This window comes from Staurois parvus, unplaced genomic scaffold, assembly GCF_062004578.1.
Source record: "Staurois parvus isolate SC_StPar_1 unplaced genomic scaffold, SC_StPar_1.0 ptg000282l, whole genome shotgun sequence".
Classification (NCBI taxonomy): Eukaryota; Metazoa; Chordata; class Amphibia; order Anura; family Ranidae; genus Staurois; species Staurois parvus.
In genome coordinates, this window is record NW_028318078.1 from 7032651 (window position 1) to 7042013 (window position 9363).

The window sequence follows — 9363 nt, forward strand, 5'->3', positions numbered from 1 at the left end:
TTGATTCCCTAGCCTTTAAGAGCATAAGAATGACCAAATCCAATAGGCCCCTATCTCTAAGGCCCCTTTCACATGGTAGATTTCAGCTTTTAGCTGCGGTTAGAGGAACTTATTTACCACAATGCATTCCTATGGCCCCATTCCCGCGCTGCGTTTAGCAACAGTTTTGTTACTTGTGGTTAATGGCGGTTACAAAAAAATAAATTTGACTGTGTCCAGGGCCGATTTATCGCAGGTATCTGTGCATAACTGCAGGTAATCGCTGTGCACTATTTCACCTGCAGATAGCAGCGACAAAAAAGCAAGAAAATCAACAGGAAGCACATCAGAATCACAAGGGATACCTGAGAATGACAAAGGAAATTGAAGGGAGGAAAGAAGCAGAGAGGAGCGATGGTGGCCCGTGATATCTCTCATGAGGCCATTATAGCATTGGTGCATGACCGACTAGAGATATGGGACCCTGAATCCCCAGGATACTCTGACAGAGTCATGAAGAGGCTGAGATGGGAGGAAGTGTGCCGATTTCTTACTCCAAACTGGGAAAATATGTCGGTAAGTGAACAGGAGAACTGTGGTGAGTGAATCGATTGATGTGTGAGGTGCATATACATGGGATCATTTGCCCATAGAAAACATACCTGAAAAATAGCAAATGCATTTTCCTATGGTAATTGTTTGCTATGGTGTCATATGGCTGTTTTAAAAGTCAACAGGACTTTCTAGGAGATTTCTACAAGATGGAGGTCCCTGCGTGACCGCAACAAGAAGGAACTCCATGAATAGAGTCTGCAGAGAGAAGTGGAGCACCTTCAAAATGCCGTCAGCCTAACCCCCATGTAGAGGCCTTATCATTTTTGAGGCGCACCACAGAGATGCGACCGTAAGTTTATGTAATATTTTTTGCATCCAAGAAACTGTTTAATTTTAACTATCTTATGATTTGCTTTATCTATGGATAATATTGCCTGCTGCTATCATCTGCAACACTCACTATTTCTGCATAGTATACCTACTATCACTTCTTATCCTGGAGGCATCTGACCTCTTTTTTAAATGTTCCATCAGTTATTGCTGGAGGACAATCCTGTGGTTTACACTATACCTGATTATAATAAAAAAATGTAAACACTGAAAAAACGATATGGTTTGTAGAGAAATTATACAAGAATCTTGATCCTCAAAGTTGAATGCTATTATGTTTTCCTAGAACTGTCTCAAGCATACTGTACCTGCAATAGTAAGGCGTGCAAGTATTTCATTAGACAATGGAATGGAAGGTGAAGCAAACCAAGATACAAATGCAGAGACAGTTTCTCCAGATGAAAACCAAACACCTGTGGTATGTTTCTTTAAAAAATGTCACAATTGTCATGTCACAATCACTCTGTTGTTGACACCTTCAAAAATGGCAGCTGGTGTTTGTGCAGTGACACATTTGTAGAAAAGCATAATCCTCAGCATGAGCCTCCTATTGAAGAATATTTTAATTGCCTACTTGATGAATTGAAAAAACAATTGCAAGCTTCTACCTCACAAGTTGATGATGAATTCATGAATATCTCAGACCCTGATATGATGTTTTGCAGAATGTTACTGTCTGTGATCAGAGAGGTCCCTCTTGATAAGCGTACTGAAGTTAAAGGGGATTTATATGCATATATTATGTTCATAGTTTCCGTTTGAAAAGAGCAACGCCCATTTCCTAGATTTCAGCCATGGGCATTGGGTTTTAATACACCTAGTGGCTCTAAATCACTGCCTGCCCTTCATTGTTATAACACTACACCTGCCATGAGCCACCCTTACTCAGGACCCCCAACGATGTACACACCTTTCCAATCTAATTAGGGTTTTCAAAGAATGCATGAGCAACCAAACCCATGTCTTCCAACCTTATCTATATCCTCCCAATCTCATTCACCCATAGATGTTGGCAGGGAACCTAGCCATTCTTCCATACATTCCCCTTACCTAGTTTATGAACACTTGCAGTTTTTATTGCTTCTAATTTGTTATTTATTTCATTTTTTAAATTTATTTCAGGTACTTGTATAGCGCCATCAATTCACGCAGCGCTTTTACATATATATAGTACATTCACATCAGTCCCTAACCCTCAAGGGGAGTACAATCTAAGGTCCCTAACTTACATTCATACATACACATACATACTAGGGAGAATTTAGACAGGAGCCAATTAAACTAGCAGCATGTTTTTGGAGTGTGGGAGGAAACCGGAGCACCCAGAGGAAACCCACGCAGGCACAGGGAGAACATGCAAACTCCATGCAGGAGGTGCCGTGGCTGGGATTCAAACCAATGACCCTAGTACTGCCAGGCGGAAGTGCTAATCATTTAGCCACTGTACTGCCCATTACATCACTTTCAAATTGTTATTTATATGCCTGTTTTATTTTTATATTGTGGTTAATCTGACTGATAACTTTGCTGTAAGCGACTAATCCAACTTCCTGCTGATTGTGTTTATTGTATCCCCTCTAAAGACAGGTATTAATCATGGCATAGTCAAACTGCTCAATTTAACCATTTCAACATCCCCTTTGTGTTCTATGCTCCAGTCAAATGCCATCTTGTCTGCACACAGCCTGGAAAACCAAAATGTATCCAAATAAGATGAACGACAGTATACTTTAACTATTTGCAATTCCTGTTTAATCTAGCCATACCAATTCCTGATTTTTTGTAAAAAGAGATATTACCAACACAAAATCACCACAGGCAGTTTATGATACATTTGCAATTGATGCTTGATAACACTCAGCAGGATGTTGGACACACTTTGAAGTGTGATTGTGCATTTGAGAACCCATGTTTTTTTTTTAAATTATGTTTTCAAGCAATACATGTGGCCACTGTAAGCACTAACTCACAGCTGTATACTGCGCTCACAGCCCTTCTTTGTGAAACAAAATGTTTTTGCCACATTACATGATGGGAATACTTAAACTTTTTGTGATTTCTGCAAGGAATGTTTGTGACTCACACCTGCAATACTGAGTCAAAAAAGAGTTGTATACTTAAAACTAAAAAGCTTTCACACTATTCCAAAGGGAATTTTTGTTGTATTATACATGCAAGCATGTATGTTCAGGGTTTTGTATTTTTAAGACCTAAGGTCTTCTTTCTTTGTTTAACAAGTGTGTTACTAATTAACATAAAGCATACAAAAAATAAATCCAAAATAATTGGACAAAGGTGTTGACTTTTTTTTAAAATTTTATCAAACTGTTAAAATTTGTGTACTATCTATACCAATATAACAAAATATACAAATGGTAAAAAATTTAAAATGGTACAACAGTGGTAGTAACAATTGTTCAAAAAAAAATCTTCAACCTAAAAATTAGATATATCTATTTTGCCATGGAACCTGTCCTTCGGTCAGGAAGTAGTCCGCAAAATGGTCGCGTATTTGTAGGGCATGATTACTGGGATGAGTGCCAGTCTGATGACCTTGGGGTTCATTTGGAATCTGTTCTGGCGAATCACTGGACACATTATCCTTTATCCTCAAAAAGTTATGCAGAGGACAGCATGCCAAAACTATGTTGACTGCGTGGTTAACCTCCAGGTGCACTGATGTTAATAAAACACACCATTTTGATGTACAGATTCCAAAAGCACACTCCACCATTCAGTGTGCTCTACTCAGTCGATAATTAAATATGCGTTTCCTGGAATCTGAGCCATGCTTTGTGTAGGTCCTAAGGAGGTAGGTGGATAACGCAAATGCATCATTTTCTACAACCACTAAAGGCAGATCTGGCCCAGCAGTGCCAGGCAGAGGCCTTGATTGTGGCACGTCAAATTCTCCATATTGGAAAAGCTGACCTATCACAGAATTATGGCAAATTCTAGAATCTCCAGAACTTCCATAGGCCCCAATATCCACAGCTATAAACTTCATATTGGCATCACTGAGTCCCAGCAGAACAAGTGAGAAATATTTTTTGTAGTTGAAGAAGCGGGAATCAGAATTAGGTGGCTTGATGAGATGGACATGTTTCCTATCTAATGCCCCAATGCAATTTGGGAAGTTAGTTTTCTCCCAAAACTCATCAGCTATTTCTTCCTACAAACTGGCTGTTGGTTCTGGCATTACTGAGTTTTTCATTTCTTCCCACAGGACAAGACAAGTGTCATGCACAATTGTTTACATAGTTGAGATCCCCATTAAAAAAATAATGGTGTAGGAAGGTGAAACTGGCACAAGGTATCTGCAATACAAAATTGAAACAATTTGATAAAAAAATAAGAAACGGAAGATAAAAAAAATTACACATATATTCAAGCATCCATTCAACATATAGAAAACCTGTGTGTATGTATATATATATATATATATATATATATATATATATATATATATATAAACCTGTGCTTAAGAAAATTGTAATATATGATAAATATGGAGTGTAAACATATAGCAGCTGAACATTAGAAACCCTGATATCAGGCAGTAAACAATATATACATAAAGTGCAGAGCTTAATATAGTGACAAATAATTAGTGAAAAATATGTCATATGAAAAATTGTCCATCAAAAAAATATTCGGATAAAGAAAAAGTCCCCAGAGGCCGTGATGAAACAAAGGAAATCCAAGGACAGTTGTTGTGTCACCAACCACTCATACAAAAGACTTACCAGAAAGCCATGACCCCTGTTAAGAGTGGTCAATCATGCTTTGTTGTAAGCAACCCAGAAAGCTGGACAATCAGATCCTCCTCCAGATCACCAAGAGAGAAAAGTAAAGATCCTCATAGCAATGGACCCTAATTAGAGTAACTACACCACTCCGAATGGGATTCAGACTCGTGGTAAGAAACATGCAAAAAAAGAGTGCTCCACATAGTGTAAAACCATTAAGACAACATTTATTTGAAGTATGGTTGCACTCACATAAGAACGGACATCACTGAGCATAGATAGGCAAAATTTCAAACTTTTCCAATTTGCAAAATGGCCGCCCGCCAGTCGTGCATGTGCAATTCGTCACAGGTAACGTCATCAGGGGCACGCCCACACGCTTATCCATGCTCCTTATATAAGACCTGAAGCCCCAGAGGATCACACTGATAGGCCACACTTGACAAAGGAAACAGGAAGTACACCTGCAGAATAATCAATCTGTCCTTCAACTATAAATGTCTCCATCTAGTGTTAGAAGACCAAATGGCAATTGGAAATGGTATTATACCACTTAGGGTGTGCAAAAATTGAAACATAGCGCCACCTTGTGGTGACAAACAAAAAGTATTAATATTAATAATATTAAAAAGATGAAAAATTAAAATTAAGAAATATAAAAAATTACATTATTTAAAATTCCAGATGTATAAATGGATCACAAAATCAGACACTAAAAATAAACCCCTCCAACTGTCAAGAAACTGAGAAAAGGTATTTAGCAGTTTATATTTACTAAAATAATTGCATTTCCATGTTCTGTGTACTGTGGGAGACCAGATACAGTGGATGCGTTGTCCTTGGTTTAGTATCACTTTAAGATATGGATTTCAACAGGAAAGCCATTAAAGCCAGCAACCAAGAAACAGGATTGTAAACTGGTCCTTGGGACAGAACATCTAGACTATCCAGAAAGGCCCACGGAGAGATTGCTAGGAGCCTGTCAATGTCCCCCAGGCCAATTTGGTGCAGTGAGAACCATCAGAACCCCCTCCATCCTGACCTTGTGCAGCATATGAAAAAGGAGTTTTAGTGGGAAAAATGCATAGATCTGGTTGAAATAATCCCACTGAGTGATCAGAGCATCCACTGTGAAGGTTTGAGTGTCATTGGTCCTGACAACAAACTTATCCAGTTTGTTGTTAAATCTGGAAGCCAGGGGATCCACTTCTGGTGTCCCCCACCTGCCAGAAGGTCCACATTTAGCATCCCTCACCTGTGAGAGAGAGCTCAAAACACCTCCATTTGAAGGGATCATTCTCTGGGGTCCAGACATTGATGACTGAGGGAGTCCACCTGACAATTTTTCATGGCTGGGATGTGCATGACTGTCAGAGCTGGGATATGATATTCTGGCCAAATGAGGTTCAGATCCACCTCTCTATGAGCCTCATGACTTCTGGTGCTCCCCTAATGGTTATTGAAAGTCACAGTCCTGACATTGTTCAACTGAATCCTGATTGGGTGACCTTGCAGCCAAGAGCTATAGAGCCTTTTCATGAGCTACAGAATATTAATCAGGAACTGATATTTTTTCCAAGTCAACTGTTACCTCAGAAAGAGATTGCACAGCTATCGTACAATGGGGGTGCCCTAAGTGTAAAGCAAAACAAGAACAGGGGCTAGCACCTTGGTAAAAATCTGAAGTGCAGTGAACAGGCCAAAGTGAAGGGCAACAAAATTGGTAATGTTATTCGTCAACAAAACACAGGTAGCTTTGGTGTGGCAGAAAGCTGGGGATGTGCGAAGAAGCAATCTTTTTGTCCCCAGAGGCCAGGAAATCTGGCAGATGAAGGGAACCAATGTCAGGAATGGACTTGCCAATGGTGGTGGGACTCACCTGCCTTGTGGGCTGCAGTACCAGGGCTGGCCAGCGGGTGCTCTCAACAACCAGAGGTTCACTTCGGCAATTAGCCATCACCTGGGGCTGATTGCAGGTGTATTTAAGGGATGGCCAGACCTGCAGTCTGTGCCTTGGTGTGTGTTTTTCCATGGGCCCCTGTATCTTGTAACCTGCGTTCCTGTTCCTGTTTCTGCCTCTGCCTGACTTGTTGCCGACCCTGCCTGATCCTGACCTCTGCTGACTTCTCCTGTTTTGATCCCTGGCTTGTGACCCTGACCATTCTCTCCGCCTGCTCCTCCTGTACCTACCTGCCCGATAGTTATCGACCCGGCCTGCCTAACTACGTTGTGCTCTACATGTGTATGTACCTGTGTATCTGTATCAGTTTAGGTTTGGGTTTGTTTCACCTTGTTGTATGTATTTGTGTTAGCTTGGGGTTTGGTGCACTGCGTTTATGTTTGTATTGTTAGTCTTTAATAAAGCGTCTTATTTATACCATATCTGAAGCTTGCGTTTCCCTGTGTCAGTCCACACACTTCTGGTCACACCTGCATCCCTGACAGCCAATGACCAATTTGGGTGAGGCTGGGGTATTAACCTCTACTGACCTACAGCTTAAAGCGGAGCTCCACCCAAAAGGGGAAGTTCTGCTTTAATGCTTTGTCCCCCGCTGCCCATTAAGGATTAGCACCTTTGGGGAGCGGGTACCCGAGTTTGACAGGTACTTCCTCCCACTTCCGCTGCAATCGCCTAGGCAATTGGAAGCGGAAGTTGTCCTCCCCCCTCCCTCCCCGTAGCCTGCTAGGACATGTGACAGGTCCCAGAAGACTACGGGGCCATTCACAAAGTGCAGTGCTTCTCACGCATTCGCAGTGGGCACCCGGCTGCGAAGCCGCAAGCTGTCCTAGCCGGGTGCCCACACAAAAGATACCGGCACCAGGGAGAGAAGACAGCCGGTGAAACCAGTGGTGATGAGGACAAATCTGGACCGAGGGACAGGTGAATGTCTGTATTTTAAAGGTCAGCAGCTACAGTTTTTTTGTAGCTGCTGACTTTTTTTTTTTTTTTTCATCTGGAACTCCGCTTTAACTCCACAAAGATTTCACTCATATTCCATAACTCCTACTGTAATGGATGGTTACTTTATTGTAGAGGTAGATACTAAACTGAATTATATTAAGAAGTCCAGAAGGCTAGTAAGACACATTAGACCAGATGCAGAGTTTCAGATTGTGAAACCTTGTCATATGGAAATGTAGATGTACCCAGGATAGTCAGCATTATTGTGTCTCCAGAAAGACTGCAGCACACCTACAACATATCCCTTAGACCTTTTGATTACACAAGGAAAGTCTGTACCAACCTGGGAACATGGAAAAGGTAGCTGACCTAGCAGCTAGCAGCTCATGTTTTCTATTAAAGCTAAGAGGCTTTTATGAGGTCCAGTAACTCAGATTGGACTTAATCTGCAAGTGATCCGTACTCTACACTGTATCAAACTCCATGTGGATATTACCTAAATACATTTTACTTTTAACTAGGGGCGGACTGACAACTCATGGGGCCCCCGGGCAATAAGGGATTACGTGGCTCCTGTGTCCTTGCCCAAACTCAAAAAAGCCTATGAAAAAGATTCCAGGGGCAGCTCATGGGGCCCCCTACTGACCCCTGGGCCCTCGGGCAGTGCCCTAGTTTTCAAATGGTCAGTCCGCCCCTGCTTCTAACATTTTTTATTTTACCATTGCTTATATCTGTTTCATAGCTTTTCTGTAAATATTTTCTTTTCCTTGTTAAGCTGAATCTCTGAATGCTCTAACTAGAAAGTGAGAAACCTTGCTTCTCTGAAGAAACTAGCACAGTGTAAAATTTACATTCCAACTGGTCACCTTGAATAGCTTACACACGTCTAGGAGGTCTTCAAAATCCACTCTTAGCATTATAAAACTATCGTAAATATGGGACTTTTGGTTTGAGATACATCCCACCTCCCCCCCCCTTTTTCTTTTTTTTCCTCTCCGCTTTCTTCATGTTTTCTAATCCACTCTGTTTTTTATGCTATTCTATTGTTTTTCTATACTATTCTATTCTATTCTAATCTTTTCTATTCTATTCTTTGATTTTCTATTCTAATCTATTCTAATTGATTCTGATCTATTCCTTTTTTCTGTTTTATTTTGCTCTGTTTTACTCTATTATTTTCTATTCTATTCTAATTGAGTCTATTCTTTTCTATTCTGTTCTTTGATTTTCTATTCTAATCTTTTCTATTGCATTCTAATGGATTATATTATTTTCTATTCCTTTATTTTCTATTCAATTTTGTTCTGTTTTACTCTACTAATTTCTACTGTATTCTGTTATATTCTTTTATTTTCTATTCTGTTCTTTTTTCCTTTATTCTTTTCTTTTCTATTCTTTATTTTCTATTTTATTCTTTTCTATTTCTTTATTTTCTGTACTATTTTATTCTATTCTTGTTGTTAAATTGGAATTGGTTTTCAAATGTTTTCTAATTTGAATTTGTTTTCAAATGTATTTTGGAATTCAAATCGATTCGAATTTCGGACGAATTTTGTTTTGTTATTTCAGATTCATTTAAATTTGTTACTATTGTAATTTGGATACATCCAAATCTCTGAATAATGGAAAATTCGTCCGAAATTTCAATTTGCACATGTCTAATTTTCAGTGCCCTGAACCTCGTAGCTACAGTATATATCTTCAGTGTAAGATCTAATATACTATGCTTCTGACCTCTAGTCTGACAAGATTTAGTATTATTATATTATTATACAGTATTTATATAGC

General features: G+C 39.7%; 1 pseudogene; it reads left to right on the plus strand.

Moving 5' to 3' along the window:
• Nucleotides 1–393: 393 nt before the first annotated feature.
• On the plus strand, nucleotides 394–2058 carry LOC149458628 (uncharacterized; annotated as a pseudogene).
• The last annotated feature ends 7305 nt before the right edge of the window (nucleotides 2059–9363 follow it).